Source organism: Parasteatoda tepidariorum, chromosome 4, assembly GCF_982258835.1.
Source record: "Parasteatoda tepidariorum strain Cologne lab strain chromosome 4, Ptep-v5.0, whole genome shotgun sequence".
NCBI lineage: Eukaryota > Metazoa > Arthropoda > Arachnida > Araneae > Theridiidae > Parasteatoda > Parasteatoda tepidariorum.
Genome location: NC_141758.1, coordinates 37,180,821 through 37,204,412, shown reverse-complemented (window position 1 = coordinate 37,204,412; position 23,592 = coordinate 37,180,821). Strand labels below are relative to the sequence as shown.

The window sequence follows — 23,592 nt, the reverse complement described above, 5'->3', positions numbered from 1 at the left end:
ATTCAAATTAGATTCATATAGATTAAGTCAGCATTCAAATTAGATTAAGTCAGCATAGGTGCAAACCGATTCCTTGCACCTATTCTTTTCCTATGAAATGACGTCTCAAGGCCCCGTTGACCCACTTTTGACCCTTTTTAAGTAGGTCCTTCTCCCCATCTGCCCATCAACGCCTGCATCCCTCATTTGCATACATCTTCGTTCGGCCTGCTTTCATCCTCCATTTTCTAGAACGTTTCGTTTTCTCGCAACACATATTTGCATTTCAGGAAAAACAATTTTTTTCCTCCATTGCACAATGACACGAAGAAAGCAACAAGTGTAATTTTATTTTTATTAATTACTATTTATTTAAATCAATCACTACGAATAATAGAATAAATACTCTTATTATTGAAATATAATAACTGAAATCGATTTCTAAATGGAAACTTTTTTTTAAATGAATTTCTGTCAAATAGGCGTAAATTATTTATTGAAATTAATTTCCATTAAATAAATATGAACTATTCCTTGAAATCAATTACTGCGGAATAGATAAGAGCTATTCTTTGAAATCAATTACTACCATATAGATATGAACTATTCATTGAAATGAATTTCCAACTATTTATTGAAATTAGTCTTCATTAAATCGATATGAACTATTCTTTGAAATCAGTTACTACAAATAAGACATGAATTGTTCATTGAAATAAATTTCGAACAATTATTTGAAATCAATTACTGCCGAATAGATAAGAACTATTCTTTGAAATCATTTACTACCATATAGATATGAACTATTCATTGAAATGAATTTCCAACTATTTATTGAAATTAGTCTTCATTAAATCGATATGAACTATTCTTTGAAATCAGTTACTACAAATAAGACATGAATTGTTCATTGAAATAAATTTCGAACAATTATTTGAAATCAATTACTGCCAAATAGATAAGAACTATTCTTTGAAATCAATTACTACCATATAGATATGAACTATTCATTGAAATGAATTTCCAACTATTTATTGAAATTAGTCTTCATTAAATAGACATGAACTATTCTTTGAAATCAGTTACTACAAATAAGACATGAACTGTTCATTGAAATAAATTTCGAACAATTATTTGAAATCAATTACTGCCAAATAGATAAGAACTATTCTTTGAAATCAATTACTACCATATAGATATGAACTATTCATTGAAATGAATTTCCAACTATTTATTGAAATTAGTCTTCATTAAATAGACATGAACTATTCTTTGAAATCAGTTACTACAAATAAGACATGAACTGTTCATTGAAATAAATTTCGAACAATTATTTGAAATCAATTACTGCCAAATAGATAAGAACTATTCTTTGAAATCAATTACTACCATATAGATATGAACTATTCATTGAAATGAATTTCCAACTATTTATTGAAATTAGTCTTCATTAAATAGACATGAACTATTCTTTGAAATCAGTTACTACAAATAAGACATGAACTGTTCATTGAAATAAATTTCGAACAATTATTTGAAATCAATTACTGCCAAATAGATAAGAACTATTCTTTGAAATCAATTACTACCATATAGATATGAACTATTCATTGAAATGAATTTCGAACAATTATTTGAAATGAATTTCCATTAAATAGACCCAAACGGAATTCTATTCATTGAAATCACGAACTATTCATTGAAATCAATTACTTTCAAATAGATATGAACTATACATTGAACTCAACTTGTATCAAAAAAAATTTGAGCTATTCATTGAAAATCTTAACTAACCATATTCAGTTTTTGAATCAATTTGTAACTATTCATTGAAATCATTTTTAACTATTCCTTGAAAACATTTTTTGAATATTCATGGAAAACATTTTCTACATATCCATTGAAAAAAATTTCTAAATATTCGTTGAAATCATTTTTGGAATATTTATTAAAATCATTTTCTAAACAGTCGTTAAGATCATTTTCTAAATCTTCCTTATACTCATTTTCTAAATATTCACTAAAATCATTTTCAAAATATTCAATAAACCCTTTTCTTATTATTCATTGAAAAGATTTTCTAACTATTCAATGAAATTAGTTACTAACTAATCATTGAAATTTTTTTCTAACTGTTCATTGAAAGCATTTTTTAAATATTCGTTAAAATTATTTTCTAAATATACTTTATAATAATTTTTTAAATTCTCTTAAAAATCATTTTCTAAATATATTCATTAAATATTCATTTTCTAAATATTTATATTTTTATAAATGTTCCTCGAAAACATTTTCTAACTATTCATTGTAATCTATTTCTACTCTATAAACAGGGACAATTACTGAAATCGCTGTCTGTCATTTTAATGACAACTTTTTTTTATTAAAATCAATAGTTCATAGCCATCTACAATTAATCAATTTGATGGAAACTGTTGGAAATCAAAACCTGTCAATTAATCAGGCAAAATGAATGATTAAACTCAACAGAAAACTTATAAATTAAAATCGAATCTTGTCAATTTAAACGAACTGTTATTTGGAATTTTTCTTTTTTTAAATAGAACATGATGAAATGATGGGGAAGAAACAATTATAAGGAAGAAAATAATAGTTTGTAAAATACTTACTTACTTAGAAGATGAAGATATTGAAATCTAAACTTATAAACAGGAAATTATCTGAAAAAAATATGATAAATTAGGACAATTTTGTTTATTAAATAGAACAACAAAAAAAAAATTCTTTTTTTGAAAGAAAAAAAACCACGTTATTGTTCTAACAACGTGTTGAATTCCTTTTTTTTATATTACAATCCATTGCATATTAATTAAAAAAAATTTATTAATTACGTCATATTTAACTGGACAAAATTTTAATATGTTTTATGGTTTGTTTTATTAAAATAATATGGAATATTATTTATCAAAACGTAATACACGACATGAGTACTTTCCTATTTACATACATAATTTGATAAATAGTATTTTAATAGCATTTTTCCAGTTTAATACGGATTTCATGGTCCGGAAACCCCCTACGCTGCAAAAAATACTGGTTCAAATTACAGTACACCGAAACTTTGAGTGCATCATCCGTAAAATACATCCTATCGAAAATTTCATTTTTACCGTAAAATATTATACCATAATTTTTACAGAGTTATTACAGTTGTTTTTACAGAATTTACTTAGAGTGAGTAAGTGATTATACGGTAATTATTACAGTAAAAATTACGGCATATCAGATTTTTTGCTCCGTAACATGTTCGGGTAAAAATGGATTTGATCGCATTTTGAATTGGAGTTTTTACAGTGCAGGGCACTTTCATTAATGTTGTCATCATTTTATGTTGACATTATTTTATGTTGACATCGTTTTATGTTGTTTTTTTCTCCGTATTTCCATTTATGTTTTAGTCTTCGTTTATAATAATTAATATTATGCATAATTTATCTATGTATAATAATTTATATTATTTATGTTTTACCTTGGGTACGCAAGGTAAGACAAGCTAAAACAGTAAGTTTTAGCTTAACACCGTATAACCGCGTACGCATAGAATCACGAACACTATGCATAAGAATAATTATTTATTATGTTATTATGATGAATGTTGATAAATTTTATAAGGTTAACGAAAATATTTACTTTTGTAAAAAGTATATTATTACATTAGTTGGTAAAAATATCTCGATATAATCTTAGATATCGATATGTTCTGACAATTTATGACAATATTAAAATTCGGCATTTATAGGTTATGTATACCAATGTTCGTATTGGCGACAACTCGGAAAAGCAGTCGCCAACACATAGTCCGTATAACCGCAAAGTATTCTTTGTGGGAAAAAAGGAAAAAAAAAGCAAGATTCCGAGTCTTGTTTATTTAAATAAAATAACAAAATCTTGTTAAGTTTATCACGTTCAGAAATCTCATTCGATATGAAATCGTGTGTTTGAAAGCAGGCTGCCCAAACAAAGTAAGAAATGTTCTTATGAAACGTTGTTGCGATACTACTTTCTTAGGACAGGTGTTCTTACGAACACTTAGAATGCGGCAAGAATAAACATAAGTTTCTTCTAATGGTGGCCACAAAGGATTGAAATCACATTCCGAAAACAACCTGCGCAAACATATCGTTTGGTCTTGAGTAAAGCGACTGGCTCAAGTCATCTTTAAATGGCGAAGAACAATAAAAACTTTCACTTAAACGCCGTCAATTGCTTTTAGAGAAAACAATGGAGATAAAATCAGTAGAATTCTTATGATTCAGCATGAGTATAAAATGACAAATTGAAGAATGATATATTAGTTCTTGATGTATTTTTATAAATAATACTATATTAATAATATTATAAAATCAGTAGAATTCTTTTGATTCAGCATGAGTATTAAATGACAAATTGAAGAATGATTTATTAGTTCATGATATATTTTTATATATTATAATATTAAGAATATAAATAATTTTATAAACGATATTTTTGTGAAATGATATCTCAGTTTGCTACGATATATTTATAGAAGATTATTGTGCATGACGATACATTAGAAAATAATATACTTTAAGACGATATACAAGATGATAGTTTATGACGATATAAACTGAAAATTTGTCTTTATTTCAGACGATATATCATAGTGAAAATTATGTCTTAATTTATAACGATATATCATAGTGAAAATGATAACTTAGAATTTTTAGCGTATTACGATGTTAACCAATTGATACATGAATGTAAACAAGTGCAAACCTGTTTCAGCGGCGTAAAAACAATAAAGCTGTATAGTATCACTTGATAATTAAAACTTTACATAGAATCTTATAGTGCGTCGAATAATTTGGCCAAGAACAGTACGTTCATAATAATAAGTTCCCCGACAAATTTATATAGCTCATATTCTTTAATTATTAGTTATAACTTTGAAATTCTAATCAATCGCGTTAAAGTAAAAATATCACTAATACACCATAACTGCACAAGAAAATAAAAATTATTTTTCATTACAAAAGAGAGAGAAAAAAAAAAGGAGAACTTAAATAAGATGGAGATCTGTTAGAGTGTAAAGACACCGAGAAAATAATCACAGCGAAGAGATTATGATCCTTTTCTCCTCTTTTAGATAAAACTTTTCTAAACTGTGACCGTACTCAAGCTTTCTACTTGGCTGCGCTAATACACTATTTCAAGCTAGATTATGCCCGTGTTAATTTACCAATAAACGCGGTACTCCATAAGCATAATTAATTACTATTCATGCATAGACTTAGTTTGATGCCAATACCAGCCAGCTCGCCTTAATTATAACGCCAACATCATAAAACCACGACCCTGCAACCAGCATCTTTATTTCACAAAACTTCCTTCATAGAAGTACGGGCAGTAACTCCTTTTTTTTTTTTTTTGCTTCTTCTTTCTTCTTTCTAATTTCATTCGCCTAATTCAGCGCAAAAAGTTGAGAGAAGACACATTCATTAAAAAAGAACCTCAAATTGGCCAATTAAAAGATCGAATTTTCTTAATTAAAAATTCTAATTGAAATGGAGGTGAAACTGTAGAGTTTTTTCCTTTTGTCTTAATTAATAACTTTTTTTTTTAAACCCCAAATATAAAATGCGCCAAACAGGTGTTATAGATCCACCCTGGCGCCTGTCTTTAATTGGCTTGTCAAAGTTTAAAATTACTTTGAAACACCAATAGTTAGATGGAAACTTAGAGATAAGTTGTCTTATTAGTCGGCTAACATACACGCATTTTTATCCCCTATTCTACTTTGATTTATTGTTGCAAGTTTCAATTAGTTTACCGAGAATTTTTGCTCGACCTCAATTAACAACAAAACAATAAATAAACAAAATAATAGATGAAAAAATAATTTTAAGCAGATATTCGCAACTTAAAATCTTACTCGTTATAAGCGCGTTTATTCATGTTTTTTAATACAATTATTTCTTTAATTATATACCTATTATTGAAAATACTTTGTACTCTAGAAATTTCCAGAATAAATTACGGTAAAAAATACTTACCGTAAAATCCATTTTTACCGGAACATGTTATGGAACAAAAATCTAATATACCGTAATTTTTACAGAAATAATTACCGTAAAATTACTGAATCACTCTCATTAAATAAATATTACTGTAACAATTATAGTATACTAGTTTACGGTAACAATAATTTTACAGTATAATGGATTTTACGGATGGTTCACTTGAAGTGCCGGTACTTCGTATCGGAATTTGATCCGGAATTTTTTACACCGTAGAATTTAATTCGTAAGGTTCTCATAAGAATTAAAAGAGATCATGTAACATAATTTTTTTTATATATTTCTAAAAAGTTAAGTATGTAATTTAATTAAAGTCTATGCTCTCCAAATTGTTTTTAGGCATAAAACGTTTTACTACATCCCACTTGCGTCAGATTTCCCATTCAACGCAGTTAAGCATATTTTTTTTTAAACAGCACAAGATAAAATAAAGAAAATAAAAAAGCAGACGATAACTTTTGGAACTTCCTGTAGTTAATTGTTTCTCAGACTTAGTTTTTTCTTTTTATTTTTAGCAGTGCGTATTTTTAATGTTTTTGCATAATATTAGTTTAAAGTATACTTATGTTCTTTTATTTATTTATTCGTAATTCTTGTTATTTTATTAACTTATTCATTATGTTTTGGCAACTTTAGCTAAATTTTATATGAAAAAAGTCTTAAATATCAATAGTAATTTATACCATTTGTTTCTTTACCGCAGATGCATTTCAACCCTAAATCAATCGTTTTCTAATTGTCAATTATTGTGTATTCATCCATAACCGAACGATTAATTGACTCGCGTGTGTAAATTTTCAGCTTACTTTACATCGATCGTAGCTGCGGTTAAAAAAAAATGTTCAACGGAATAAACTAAGTTTAAAAAAGCTTAACTGCGTTAAATTTAAACTTCGAGGCAAGTATGACGCAGCAACATCAGACGTTCTATCTAGTCCTTTACGAGAAAAATAATTTACAAAAAAGTGTTACAATTAAAATTCTATCGTTAATCAATTGTTTTCCAAATGTCTATAATTTTGTATTTATCCATAACCAAATGATTAATTGGCTCGCGTGGTAATTTTTTGACTTACTTTACATCAATCGGAACTGTGGTTAAGAAAAATGTTCAACGGAATAAACTAAGTTTAAAAGTTTAACTGCGTTAAATTCAAACTTCGACGCCAGTATGAAGCAGCGTTCTACCGAATCCTTTACCAGATAAATAATTTACAAAAAAGGGTTACTATTATAATTCTATCTTTCACGATGTGAGAAACAGCAATAATAACTGTAGTGAGTGGAACATTTATCTTAACTATTTTTGAAGGACTGTTCAGCCCGGATCCCATGAATAGTCATGAGCCGATAGTGAAGAGTACCTAAAGGAACTAATTGCGCAGAGATCCCCAGGCAACATTCAAAAGTCTTAAATGAGGGACGAAAATTATGGACATCCTTTTGAACTGCAGTTCCCTCATTCATCTTTTATTAGTTGTGAGTCCAGCTATGCGTCCACTCAATTCAATGAATGTCCGGCGGGAGAACGTGTTGGCCGGACTCTGGAAAGTCATGAGTGCATGGTAATTGGCATCCTCCAGGAGTCCGGCAAGGCAGAGTTTTCAAAACTAGCCGAAGAGTGACCATTAAAATCTCGCCTCTGTTCTGGAGAGATGGGCTCTCATTAGCACACTGTTAATGATATGTACCTGTTGAAGGAGGGAATTGGCCTGATTTTGGCGCAAGAAGAAAGTCCCGTGATCATTTGGCGCACCTCTAATGATCTTCTGTTCACTTCGAATGCAACTCTTTCGCCAACACTGACCCCTCTGGACATCTTTTAATTTAACAAAGAACAATGTGTATGGGATGATGAAGCCCTCAACTAGTTCTTGAAAGTCTAATGCACTGATAAAGCCTTTTAATCACTGAACGGATGAAAATTTTAATGGATTCCCAGTTAAGATAATAACAACAGTGGCATTTATTCAGATGCATAGAAATTGAAACCGTATAAAAGTTTCTTAGGAACGGCAGAAATGACTATTTTCGCATGACAATTTTTATTCATAAAATTGACTATTATTACTTAAATTACTATTTTTTATTCATAAAAATTTAACGCTTTTGTTTATAGTTTATTTCGTTTATTTTTTTAAGAACTTTAGGGTTATTCTTACTTTCACAGACAATTTGTGGTGTACAATGGTGACAATGACTTGCTAATATTTTTAAGAAAAAAATAAAACTTGAATTAAAATTAAATCTTTTAAAGCATGTTTATTCTAATTGGACAGTGCTGCAAAATAAAATAAAAAGTGAACTCTCTGAATAACTTTTGATCTAATGATTGGTTTTTTAGGACTCAAACTTAATGGCTCACGACTGGGATGACTTCAAATATGTTAATTGATTTGTGCAGACGAAATTGAACGAAATCAAGGCAAAAGTGTAATTTCGCCAAAACATACCTTTTTTTTCGACGTATTTGGATTCTTAAATCTCGAAATATGGGTGGGGGGTCGCAATCTGGAAAATATGGTCTTATAGTTTGATCAGAAGTGTACTCAAATATTTGGAACCCCTCAATTTTTATTTAATCTTTTGCTATGTCTCAATTTTTTTTTAATCGAATCGAAAACTTTTTGCGCGCAAATATAAAAGTTGTTTATCCAAAAATGATTCTATGCACATATTTTTATAATTATTTATCATTTTTTTGATAAATTTATTTGTTAATATTCGAAACAACTTTGAATTGTAAGGTAAACAAATTCTAACAACATTTTAAAGAAGGTAATTTTAAATGACAAATATATAAAAGGATACTATCTAGAGGAAAACATTTTTGAGGCAAGATGTCTTATCACTTATCAGAGGTAGAAAATTACTTAAGACGAGATACCTTATAACAGTTGGACTAACTCATTATTAAAACTTGTTTACTTTAAATATGCATGTTTGCAAAAACTTTTTAAAAAAACGATGTAGGAGAACGATGAATCTTATCATTTAATAATAGTTATTTAATATTGTAATTTTTTAAGATGACTTATCACTTATCAATTCCGGAGAAGTGGATAGTTTCAGTTGCTAAATTGTAATCGTTGTAAGAACATAAAAATTCCTTGTAAATGACAAGACATCACTTAATAATTATTTAGCAAAATATAAATTTTTTGACATATCACTCGGAAAAAGGAAATTTCCTTTAGACAAGGAAAATAAGATATCAAGTCAACGCACATAAAATAAATAAAAAAAAACTTTGTGACTATATTGTAGATCAATTTCCTGAAATATTTAAATAATGCATCTTAGTCTTAAGAATTTTAAATGAAAAGTGCCATACTTCAAAATTTTTATTTATTTGATTTCATTGTCTCGATCAGAGTTTCTTAAACTGTGGGCAGCGACCCTAATCGGGATCGAGGAACCTGCAGCTAAAGTCACCAAAAATTGGGCGATTTCGATATTTCTTTAACTAATTATTATAATGGGACGGCCGTTTATTAAACGACGGTTATAAAATAAAATTACTTGGTTATTATTATAGTAAGTTACTTGGTTATTATTATAGTAAGTTACTTGGTTATTATTATAGTATAGTAATATTAAAATTATTAAAATTTTTGGCGACTCTTGTTGCAGATCCCGTGACCCCATTTGGAGTCGCGACCCACAGTTTAAGAAACTCTAATCTAGATAGTTAGACTTGATGTAATAACACCTTCTTGAATTTCGCCGGTAGTGTTAAGTTTAAGGGGAAAATAAGAATTTTTAAAGCAACCAAGCAATTGTTGAAAAAAAAGCGTTTTTTCTTTTATTTTATTTAATTAATTTGAAAAATAAAATCTCGTAGTGTGTTATTTCGATGTGGAAGAAAAAATGTCTCAATAGCTCTAAACGGGGTTCTTAAACTAAACTCTTTTATTAAAGAAAAATCGCCTTTTCCATAGATGAATCTCTACAAGTCTACATTCTAAGTTATGTCCTTAAACTAGGACTAAAGCTATCTGCTCTTTAAATCAAGTTGCTCGTTAAACCAGAGTTCAACGAAATTATTATTATTATTAGAAAAAAAATGTGTTATACACAAAAATAAACTAGAAAATATTTAAAAACTGCTTACTTTTTCATACTTTCTGTTGACATTAGATAAAATAACGTTTATTTAGTTATTTATTTTTATTGACTGGCCATGATTTGGCGGATAACACACAAGGCGTAACATATGTTATAAGATTATAACACCGACTGAATCTAGAAAAGTTTGCAATTTCTCTGTTAAACTCCATCTTTACGAATGCGAATAGCTGTGGTTTTATTGTTTACATTCTACGTTTTACGAACATTTAGCTAGGAATCTGTACGCTAACACAATCGTAGGTACAGAGTTTATTTAATGATTTGCATAGCAACGCTCACGTTGTCTCTCTTCATTTTTATATCTACTCAATTTTCGATCAAATTACACCAAAGAAGTGCTTTTATATCTTTTCGGAATAAATGAAATTCTCGTACAATCATATAATTTACTTCCGATATCTTCAATAAAATAATTTTCATAAAGTTTAGAAGAAAGTTATGTTCGTAACATCAAAGATTCATTTAAACATTTTAGCACTAAATCAAACATTTATTCGAATTTTTCTCGTTTAATCGGGGTACGCAATATACGAATTTGACTATTCGATTAGATTTCATTGAAAATAATGCTTGGTGATAAAGATTAACATTCTTTAAATTTTTGATTTATTTATTGCAACTTAATGACAAAATCTCTAATAAAACATGATGGAAACTGTTGATTTTTTTCTTCTAAAGAGAATAATTTTGTCTAAAAGAATAAAACATTCGACTGTTAGTTAACAGCCCCAGAGAAAAGGCAAAGTATTGAGAACAACTTATAAGCAATGTGATTTATGTTCAACACTTCCGGTATTGGCATCTCGAAGGGGTAAAAGATAGGTAGAGGAAAAGTTACGGTTTTGGTTTTTTTCCCCCAGAATGGATGACGTCAAGATGATCCTCCAATGAAACAAGGAGAAATTCCGTTCCATGGAGAAGTTTGGCTACAGCGTTGCCTAGCAACCATTCTTCACTACCAAAAGGTGACGAATGTTAACTTTTACCTTTTTTTTTCTAGGATTTCCGTTTGACTCCTATTTGTTTCGTGTAATCATTTAGGCATAATACAGATACACGCAAAATGGATTCTACACTCATGAAAACTACTGTTAACTTTTTCTGGTAAAAACGAAAGAGAACAAATACCGGGGGCCATCTGTCAGAAAAATTAGACAATTCCATAGACATTTTTTTATTTACCTATCCAAAGTGTCACTCAAATTTAAAAAAAATTATTTTTACTTAATTATGAAAATTTGATGTCAAAATTTTTTTAACCAATTCCATAATTGCTGTCATCTTAGAATAAATATTTTGAAGTGCAATTAGCTTTAAAGCGAATACAAATCACCACCTGTAAAAATGTACTGATGAAAAAAATTGCAGACCTAACATTTCAATTTTTTTTACTATTATTAAATAAAATAAAAAAATAAATAAATGATTAATAAAAACTAATTTTTGCATGGATTTAATTATCTTTGAATAAACAATTTCATAATTATGCGTAAAATTTTTAAATTTTACATAAATTAACTAAAAAAGTTTGCAAGAAAAAGTGAAATACGCAAAAAGTTAAATTTAACATTATTGAGTCCCAAAACCGCTCTCCTAACTAATTTCCCAGATTTCGGCTGTACCCTATATTTTGAGTAAGAAATCCAAATCCCTCTAAAAACAACGGGGAAAAAAAGAAAGTCGTGTTTACTCAGAGAAAGTATGTTTTTGTGTCTGATATCGTCTGCACAGATTAAATACCATATCAGAGGTCCTCCCTTTGAATCATTAAATTTGAGTCCTAGTACGCGAAGATCCGATCATTAAATAAAAAGTTATTCAGGGTTTTTCTTTTTTTGCGTTGTTCATTATAATGCACAGTACACGTATGTATAATATACATAAATACACATCATATATCGACATAATACATATATACATAGTATTACATTAATATATTTATTAAATAAATTTTAGTTTAATATTGAACAAAACTTTAAACAAAAAGAGATCATTCTCTAGACTGAACATTTGAATAAAACCATTTCAATTTTTATCGATTTTATTACAAATACATTTTAAATATTTCAGTTCTAATGTTTATAATATTGGTTCTTTTTTTTTTTTTAGAAATTTCCATATTGTATTATGTACAAAACTATTTTGCGTAGAATTTTATTGTCTAAAATCTTTTAAAGCTTATATTAATGTGCAATCTTTAAAAAACAATTAACTATTATTAAGATAAAAATATTTTTTTTTTTCAAAAATAAAAAAACAACATTGTTAAAATTATTTTTGCTTAATGACCATTTCGGAATTCTCAAGAGCATTGTTTCAAAAAATCTGTTTAAATTTAGCATCCAAGAATCGCTGATCAAAACCAAAATAAATCAATAAATGAAATTTTTTTAAAAAATGAACAAAAGTTAACTCGTACGCGTGTGCCTCTCGTTTCTAAAGCAGCATTGCGAAATAAAAAATAAAACTTTTGCAAAAGAAAAAACGAAAAAAACTATACGGAAGCTACGCAGAGAGGAAACGTTCTGCGGCAGATGTCTTACGAACAAACTGTTGGCGGTGAAAAAACTTTACCTTGTCGCAGAGAGGGACGCCAAAGTCTTATTTTTCAATATAAAGATAAAAAAAAATAAAACAAAAGAAATCCGCCCTTCTATATAAACAATTATACACGAAACAAAAACAGTATTTATATGTTCGTTATCTATTACGCCTTATGATTAGAAGGATCTTGGAATTTCGAATTTTTTTGTTCCTTGCCAGATCGAAAGTTCTTAAGATAATGTAACAAAGACAACAGAATGGCGACGAGTTTCTTTCAGAACTAACCAACCTTTACACAGCGGAGATTATTTATCGTTTTCTTTCTTCTTTTTTTAAACTAGTGTTAAGAAATGAAGGGAAATGAAGCCATCAAATGAATAAATGAAATCTGTCTTTTAAAAAATCTACTTAGTTAATTCGAAACCATTAAAAATCAAACTTTTTTAGTTCTAATGAATTTTAACCATTGTAAAATTTAGAGGATGGAATTCGTCAATCAGGAAATCTGAAAAAAAAATTATTTATCGTTTTCTTTTTTTAAATATTTGTACAAAAACTGAACTGAAATGAAGCTATCACCTGCCTTCAAATGAACATATTTAATTAACTGGAAACCCACGATATCAAGTTTCTTTCATTCTATTTAATTTTTAACTATCCTAAAAATTAGAAGACTGAATTTGACAGTCAAATTTTTTTTTAAAACGTTAATCTAATTGTACAAATAATAAGTTGAAAATTGAAGCATTTGTATTTAAAATAATTTGTTAACACAGACATTTCAAAATTGTTAATAAATTACTTTTAATTTCGATCTTTAATAAATTTGGTTTTGACTAAATTAGAGATCTGTTTCAAGAGGAAATAATTGTTCAAGAGCTAAATATTTACACCATTATAAAATATTTTCCAAAGTATATGAATGTTAACCGAAATTGCCACATTAATTTTAGTTAAACTAATTATAAAATTTTAAATTTTCCTAACACTTAAACACTATTTAGTTAAAATTATTTAAATATAAAATTGTTATAAAATACTTCTTCAGCTTTGATTCCTGAACTTATATTTAATGCAATATTTTGATGTAAATAACTGGATCAAAAACGCAAAATGATATCTTGATTTTATAATTTCTTTTTTATAAAATTATTCTAATATAAAAAAGAATAGAAGAAGATTTATTTATTTCAAGACAAAATAATCGTTTAAACATAGATGTTTAAAAATGAATATTATTGCGTACACATAATTTGTGAGATATAAAATGGCAAAAAAATGTTCTAATAAACTTATAGTGCGTCGTACCTGTCAGCAAGAAACAATGAGTACCAAATCTTATTCATTTTTAGACAATGATAAGTAGTCTACTACTAATGATCTACTTATCGCGGTTTAGAGATATTTAATGCAAAAAAATATTTGTTTACAGCAATATCACAGAATTTTAATTAAATCCTTCCCCAATACTGTTTTGAGGTATCGTTTTCATATTTTTTCTTATAAAACCGAGCAAACGATAGTTGCCAAATTCGATTCCTAGCTAATTCCTATGTTAAAAAACGAATTTTAATGAGGATTCTTAAAATTTTATTTACTTTTTTACTTTTTCTTAAATTTCATAAAAAATTTTTTTTCAGTTTAATGTTTATTACAAAATTTCAAAGTAAAAACATTGGGACAAAAATGTCTTGAACCTGTTGAAAACAAATTTTACTGTAAGAATTCATCAAAAACCTTACTACATTTTAACTTTATCTTTTCTAAATAAAAAAGAGCCTATTTATTTGAGTCACCACCTTATAGTACCTTATATACATTTTTGATAATATTATTTTTATATATTAATATTAAATCACAAGAAATCAACGGGAAAAGTACTAAAAAATATCCTGCTCGTAAGTGTTTTGCTTAAGTTGGAAAAAAAAATCTAAAAAAATCTGCACATTTCTAAGACAACTAAGTTATCGAAATCTAAGATTAAATGAAGTTTCTGTTAAAAACTTATTATTACAATTTTATTTACTAAACTTTGTTTCATTCAAATAAATTAATAAGTAATTAAACAATCTTAACCATTTAATTCGTTTTGATTACAACTTCGTCCGGAGTTGATTGCAAACGATGTCACCGTTTATGAAATATTCTTTTAAAAAAAGGTTATTCTTAAAAAAAAAAAAACGGAAAAATTAAAAAACATTTGAAGTCGAAAAAAAAATCATTTTTACAAGCTTCCTACACACTTTGAGTTTAAGACCGAAATGCAAAGAGTTTAAATATGGAGCAGAAAATGATTTAAGAGTTCAAATATGATATTGAAAATGCGTTAAAAAGAGTGCAAATATGATGTAAAATGTGTTAGTAAAAGTTCAAATATGGTATTGAAAATGTGCTTAAAAAATACAAATATGGTATTGAAAATGTGCTTAAAAGAGAACAAATATGGTATTGAAAATGTGCTTAAAAGAGTATAAATATGGTATCGAAAATGAACTTAAAAGAGTACAAATATGGTATCGAAAATGTGTTAAAAAATAATAATATAGTATTGAAAATTGGTTTTAAAAAAGGAGTTCAAATACAAAAGAAAATCTATATAAAGTTAATATTTGTTTTGTATTTCGCCAAAGTGTTAAAAAAATTAATAAAAATAATTTATTGAAGGAAAAAAAAAACGCTTTTTGTAAAAATTACGTACCATATCGCCATAGTAAACAGTCGAATTAAAAAGAACAAAAAGCTTCATAAGCATGAAGTAGGAAAAGTATTGGTTATAAATTCATCTAAAGACGAAACTGCTAACACTATTTCTAAAAGATTAATTTATTTATTCTTATGTTACTAATTCATCAAAGAATACCACGTATTTTCAAGAATTCATCCCAGTAAATCAGAAGAAAAGAGCGAAAAAAAATTAATCTTCTTTCGAAGCCAGTATTCAAAAGTTGAATCGTCAGATTTTCTACAATAAATAAACTTTACTTTTCTGAGAAAATGTAATACTTAACTCAAATGATGAAAAGGAGAAAACCTAATTCACAAAGATGTTTTAGGCAATATTTAAAATAACAAATTAAATCACAGAATATTGCGTAAAGTAGGAAAAAAAAAGTTCCCGAAACCACACAATAATTTGTCTTTTCCTTCATTACATAAAAAGATTCTTAGAAAATCGTAGAAACTAACATTTTGCTGTTAAGGCTAATTCTCGGCATTAGGCTTATTACATACAGTTATTAAATTAGTTTATCTAAAGAGTATTTGGTGCGAAATATAATTTTAAATTATTATTTATGATTTTTTATTATTTTATTTAACAATAGTAAGACATTTTGAAATGTACAGAAGTTTTTGTATTATTTTAAAAAGAGTAATTTTAAATAGTAAAATACCAAAGTTGAACGAAATCAGTTAAAATATTTTCCTGAGAAATTAAATTTTAAATATTCGACTTTTTTTAAAAATCGGATAAGAATAATCTTTATATATATTTGTGTCATGCTATAATATTTTATTTTCGGCAGTTTTTATTTATTTATAAAACGCCATACTACTATAGAATATTACGATGGCTATATTACTATAGAATATAGGGTGTGGGGGTTGACAGCAATTAGAAATTACAGGGCGAAGTATTTCTATTCTTAGTATTAAAAGTATTAGTTGTACAAAAATTTCTTACACCGATAGAAATTTTTGAAAGAGCTGAAGCAAAATTTCAAACATCGTTCATTTCTTTTGCAACTTTGCTATGATATTAAAATAAAGCAAATTATCTGACTTCTTAAACTTGATTTAAGGACACTAAGGTTCAACTTAAACGGAAATACGTCTCAATTGAATCTTTTTAATTCAATTAAACCTTTATATGGTGATAAATTGAAACATATCATAAGACTTCTTAAACTTGAATATACGAAACCATGGTTCAACTTGAACGAAGATACCACACAATTGAATCTTTTGAATAAAATTAAACCTCTATGCGATGTTAAATTAAATGCATTATCGGACTTCTTAAACTTGATTACACGAAACTATGGTTCAACTTAAAGAGAAATATCGTTCAATTTATTCCTTTTAATTTAACGTAACTTTAATACTGTGTTAAATTGCAACGTATTGTCTTACTTTTTAAAACTTTACAACACGAAACTACGGTTGAACTTAAAGCAAATATGGTTCCCTTTAATCCTTTGAATTTATTTTAACTTTCGTATGGTAGTAAATTGAAACGTATTGTCTTACTTCTTAAACTTTACAACACGAAACTATGGTTCAACTTAAAGAAAATATGGTTCAATTTAATCCTTTGAATTTATTTTAACTTTCGTATGGTAGTAAATTGAAACGTATTGTCTTACTTCTTAAACTTTACAACACGAAACTGTGGTTCAACTTAAAGCAAATATGGTTCCATTTAATCCTTTGAATTTAATTTAACTTTCGTATGGTGTTAAATTGAAACGTATTATCAGACATCTTAAACCGGATTGCATGAAAATATGTTTCAACTTGAACGAAAGTGCGGTTTGATTCAATACTTGTATGTTAAATTTGAATAAACTATGCTAAGGTTCAAATTGATCGGAAATGTCTCAAATTTTTATTATGGTTGCAGCAAATTTGCACTATTCTATTAATCAGCGAAACGGTATCATGGTTCAGTAACACTGAAGCCATATTTCTGATTAAGTGAGAAGAATTTTTTTAGAAAAAAACTATAAAATGAACTTTTAACTTATCAGAAATAGAACATTTACTTTCGAAACTAGATTTAATATTTTTTAAAAATGAAGTATCCATTTCCGTGTATCGTATCAATGTAAATCTTTCCTTAAACATAGAATATAGAATTTGTTTCAATGCGACGATAATTTTTTTTTTTTTTTAACTCGCTTCCAATGAAAATTGCCAATCACTTTGTCTAATTTCATTGCAGACGAAATTCGAGAACTAATATTTAGAAGCCATGCATAAACAAATGCATCCTCACAACATATTTGATCTCAATTTAACTATTATTACATCTCTTAATTTATGGCCAGGAAGATAGAGAGAACTTGACGCTTCTGCGTTGTCACCACATGGTGAAATATAAGGTGTCGGTTTCAATTAAAATATGCGAGCATTTTGCAACACCTATTTGTCGATCTGAAGCAGAGGACAAGAAATTTAACACTTAATTTACGAGTGTAAGCAATTTCAAAGAAACACAGAAAATAAACTGGAATGTTGTTACAAAATCACTGATTGAATGAAACCAGAGATAGTTTCCGAACGTCTACTGGACACACTAAACATTTCTGAAAGGCTATTAGAAATGGGATTCCGCTTAAACCAAACTCAGCCAATAAGTTTCGATGAAGTAAATAATTATAATTAGAGGACTGATCATTTGGTAGAGTTAATAACAACTAGACATTAGAAAACTAATCATTAATAAGATGTAATATCACAACAAAATCGTTAATAAGAGTTAATACGAACATTTGAGTTAATAATTAATTAGAGTTCTAATTACTAGTTATTAATTAAACTGTAATGGGATACCTGCAAGTGACGTAGTAGTACCTCGATCCTGATTGGTTGAAACGTAGGATTTGTTTACGCTAGCAACTGCTCTTTCCATTTTATTTTGAATAAGCTAAACCCGTGAAGTATCAATTCTCTTCAATGACACATTCTATATTCTTTCACAAAGATTCTTAAGCGAAAATTTCGATTCCTTCATTATATATTTCTTACTTAACACAAAGATGGGTACGAAGCCACGCAGAACACAAACAAACTAGTTATGCATCGAAGTTGCCAGGCACACAAAACAAAAATATATTACGTTTACAATAAAATACATAAACAACTAATAAAATACGTAAACTTCTTTTTTTTGTTGCCTTTAACCTGAACTATAGCAAAAAAATGGGAACTTAATAAATAAAATTTTAAAGTCATTTTAAGAATATATAAACACATTTATCTTTTTCTTGACCATTATAACATGATATATATATATATATATCAGAAACTTATAGGAAATGATAATAATAATAATAATAAAAATAAAAAACAGTGACTGAACTATTTGTTAGGTTGATCACCTGTCTAAGTTGACCACGAAAGTAATTCATAAGTAGTAATAGTAAGTACGTAGTAATAGTAAGAAGCAATATAAGTAGTAAGTAATTCTTTAAGTAGTCGAGTTACACAGGCTTTACTGAATATGTATCAGACGTCATTCTATGATGGCCAACAAGCATATTAAAGAGACAAAATGTCGTCAAAAATTATAAAATTATAATTAATATTAATTTTAAAAATCGTAATGAATTTTTTTAAATAAATTACTTTTAACTGTAATTTTTCAGAGTTATCACTTTTAATACAAAGAAAATAACAACGTTGGAGTGGGGGTGAGGGCTAAATGATACCTGATGTCAAATAATTGACAGATGTTTTTCCTGCCTCTTTCTTTTTGTTCTAGCATCCCTGTCCAAAACATAGCATTATCTTCTTTCGGTTTTGTACCAAAATAAAATTTACTGCATACATTCAGACGCATAAATCTTTCATTTAAAACACCACCTGTTTCGAAAAGGGTCACACAGTCAAACGATATTTAATTGGATTTTTACAATTCCACAAATTTATTCTAAATGATGAAAAAATAAGTCGTTTATGACGAACTCGTTTTCATAAAATCGTTTATGACGAAAGATTTGTAAATAATAACGATAAAAACAGTTCGAATTGGATAATTCTCCTAAGAGGGGTAAACATAAATCCCACAGCCCCGACCCCAAGATATTCAGTAACCTTGCTTTGCTTTCAAGCTTTTTAATTGTCAATTCGGCTTGGTATAATTTGATTTTTAAAGGTCGCGCTAGATAAGGAACTATTGGCGACGATTGCGAATTCATTTTTAGGGATATATTTTCGCAGATTTAATTCAAACTTATATATTACTTATGAATTATATAGGAGTCATGAAGCCAATTTCGCCAACAGGTAAAAAACAGCGCCAAATTAGGTTGTCATCGACAATACACAAAGGTATATAAATAATAGGTGCATTCACAATATCGCCATCATTAATGATAACAATGCACATTAAATACAAAGTTTTTGCGATTTTTTAACTATAATTATCGAGTAAGTCAAAATATCGTAAAAATATCGTCAAGTATATCGACAAAAACTTATATTAGAAAAATAACATGGCGAATATTATAACGTAATGATAGTCATTGAATACGATTTGTTGTGAGTGTTGATAAAGTTTGTTTGAGTAACGAAAATATTGACTGGGCGAAAATAATATAAATAAATTTTGCTTTAAAAATCACGATATATATTGTGAAATATCGATATTTTTATGCAATACATTGCGATGTTATGACACATTTATCGGTTATAAATACCAATGTTCGTGTCTTCAACATACTCGAATAATCAGTAGCCAATACATGGTCTCTTATAATCATTAAATACCTAAAGAAACTGTATGATATGCATACATAGAATACGTGTAATTTCTTGTTTTGGGCTCAGTTTAGTTGGTTTTGACGCTTTTGTTTTATATTATATCAACTCACCAAGATAAGTAACGACAGAGGTAACTATAATTATTTAATAAATAACCAAATTTAAACTTTATAATTTTCATCATAATTCCATCAATAAATTGTAAATTTGTATCTATATATCTGACAATTTTCACTACAATTGTATGCGCAGATCTGATAAGTTCCATTAGAATTCTATAAATGAATCGTTGACGAAAATACTGTAAGATTATCGTTCATAAATTTTAAGAAAATTCAATTTTTTTTCTCTTTAATCTAAGATTAGAATAGATCTAAACTGTGTACATAACTGTTAAAGTTAGTTCAGACAGCCAGTATGAAATAGCAAGTTAAAAACAACCAGGTAAATTAATAGTTTTTTTATGTTATATGTTTAATAGTTAATTAGTTAATGGCAGATGTCGGAAGACTTTAAAGTACACAAACAGGATAATTATTTTGTAGTGAGTTTATAAGTGTTTCAGTTTTAGAATTAAAAAAATCGTAATAGGTTTTAAATTAATATTTTGGGGGGGATTTATATTAAGATTGTTCTAAGAAAATGTCTGTTGTTCGATATTCCTTATTGTTTCTAATACCTGTAAGATAGTTTTACATATGAATTTTTTTTTTTTTTTGTATAATCAAAAATTATAAAATATTGTACATTTCTATTTAAATTTATGTAAGAATACACTTTTCAAAAAAATATTAGTTAATTATCATTTATTTTAAATAAATATTAAAATATTAAATAAATAAAAAAATATTTAAATTTGAGTTTTGTTAAGATTATCAAAGAGATTGTTAAACAAATTATGGTGGCTATTCGAATAGATTTTTAAAAGAAAGAGATTTCTTTTTATAAAAGTAACTAAGTTCTGGGATTAGTTATTGCAATTTTTAACTAAATTAAACCAAAACTGTATTAGATTGTGAAATCGGAGAATTCAAAAAAGATTAACTTTTAAAAATGGAAACAACGTTCATAAATAAATAAAAAAAAATAATAATAATTAAGAAATTTAAAAACACTAAAGAAATCCACTGCTTTAAAATGAACTAAAAATTTATTAATGAAATCGAAAATTCATTGGACTATATGTAGAATGAGGCTTTTATTTAGAACTAAAGGAGATTCCAAGTAAAAACTTAACATTGTTTTAAAAAAAATCTATGTATATATGTTGGATTTTTAATCAAATAAATTTCCTCAAAATTTTTTTAACTTGAAATGTATTTAAAGAAAATATAAACAAACTTAGGCTTCATAATTTAAAGACATGCTTATTAAGAAAAACATCTTGAAGGAAAAAGTAATGGTATAATTCAAACTCAACATGAAAGAAAAAGACTAATTTAAATAAATCATTTTTTTATTTTAAAATTTCCAACAAAAAAAAAATGAATAAAAAAACAGGATTATTCAAAATCAAGTCTAAAAAGAAAGTAAGAAAGTGCTTACTATTCCAAAACTGTTTCACAAAACAAAATAATAATAAAATAATTAAAAAGGTACTGTAAAAATAAATCCGTTTTTATCCAGTGTATGATTTTTATTTTAATCACTTTAAAAATACATATATTTCTTAGAGAGCCACCTGTTTCGAACTTGTTTTGTACCTTGAGACGCAAGCGACGAAAACTACATAAACTGATGTATTTTACTAACTAAATACTAGAACAGTTGCATTTCAAATCGAGAAGAAAATATGGCAAAGCTTTATAATTCATAGAATTTGTTTTTCAATAATATTTAAAAACATTTTCAGTATTGAAACCAAATCGTTTTCATAAATGAGTTTAAACTTAGTCAATTCATCCTATTAAGTTCATTATCATTCTATTAATATTCACCCTTTTATGTTTTACCTCTTTATTTATTTTTTGTTGAACCAATATTTTAATAAAAATCTAAACCGTTATCTCAATTAAGGAAATAAGGAAGTTCGAAAAATTACTCTTGATTTCAAAAACATTCTAAAAGCAAAGAAAAACTTTTTCCGATTTTATTACTATTTTTTTTTTGACATTAAAGATGAAGACATTTCAATTTATAATAACATGTTATTTCGTAATTTTTCATTCTGGAAACTTGTTATAAGAAAGAATAACATGAACACAGGCGATATCATGACTAACATGGTACTATACATCGTTACATGAAACTGCAAGATACTGTTGAAAAACATCGTTACATGATACTGCAAGGTAAAAAATAAAATAAAAAATACTCAAAACAATTGACAAACCATGTTTTTTTTTTGTGTAAGACAAAAAAAAAATCGTCATATATCACATTCGAATAAAATAGGACAATAAGATTATTTATAATTTAAAAAGTATTAATTACCCGATTAAATATGTAAAGTTTTGTACTCTTAAAAAACTTGTTTCCGCGATATTGAAAGAAAAATAACACACATGCGTCCCGCTGGACGCATATTGTAGACCTATCTGAAAATGTATTCAAAGGATTGTAATCAAAACAACATACCTGTAAACAAAGAAACAAGATTCTATAAACTCTTCCAAATACCGTCAGTTCGCCTTAGAACGCATCTAGAAGGTTCCCATTCTCTTAGAATCACTTAAAATATATCTAACATAGTCCTTGTTGAATGTTTAGCAGACGATAACACAGAAACACGCTGCTTTATTCGAAAAAGGGTGGTCGAGTCGTTCCTCTTCGACGCACGTACTCACGAGAAACTGATGAAGGATGGTAAAGGGACGTCGTGTGCCGAACGGAGGAGGGATGGGGAGGAAAGGGAGACCACCTCCTTCCGTGCGCGTGCGTCGCTCCCCCCCTATCTTTCTTACTTTTCCTATCCGGAAAGTCACGGCGCAGGGTTAGGGGAGGGGGGCGCCGGATTCAAAAATCCTGACCTAAATAAGAAATGGCAAAGTTTCTTTTCTTTATTTAATTCTTAAATCTCCCTTTGCCTGTATCACCCATATCTTCTTGATAGCAGCTGGATATTAGAAATCTTGAGGGAAAAAAAAAGTTCTTCAGAATCACCCTCTCCCCCCTGAGATCTAAGATGTTCTCTCCCCCCCAATTTTTTTTTTTTCGTAGATAAATGTTACCATGCTTTTCAAAAAAAAAAATTCTATTATTAGTTTTTTTTTTTTTTTTTTTTTTTTTTTTTTAATCCCAGCAACGCGGAACTGATCGAAGTTGCACATTTTATCTGGAAAAAAGTAAATAAAAGAAGAACCAGAAGCACATAAGGTATAAAATGATTCTAAATGTGTCAAGGAAATCTTACATTTGGAATAATATTAGAAGCATAAAATGTAAGATTGCGTCA

The 23,592-nt window shown here is 27.6% G+C and overlaps 1 protein-coding gene across 3 annotated transcripts in view; it reads right to left on the bottom strand.

Annotated features, from left to right (window-relative positions):
• pros (homeobox protein prospero) overlaps window positions 1-23,099 on the bottom strand; it is a 153,276-nt gene extending 130,177 nt beyond the window's left edge. Inside the window, exons 1-2 of one of the 3 annotated variants that reach the window (XM_016063448.2) lie at window positions 22,776-23,099; window positions 2,610-2,660 (exon numbers count right to left, since the gene is read on the bottom strand). The gene's annotated coding sequence lies outside the window, so the exon portion shown is untranslated. The remainder of the gene's footprint in view (window positions 1-2,609; window positions 2,661-22,775) is intronic. The other 2 variants (XM_016063445.3, XM_016063449.3) reach the window with 2 other exon arrangements.
• Between the last annotated feature and the right edge of the window lie 493 nt (window positions 23,100-23,592).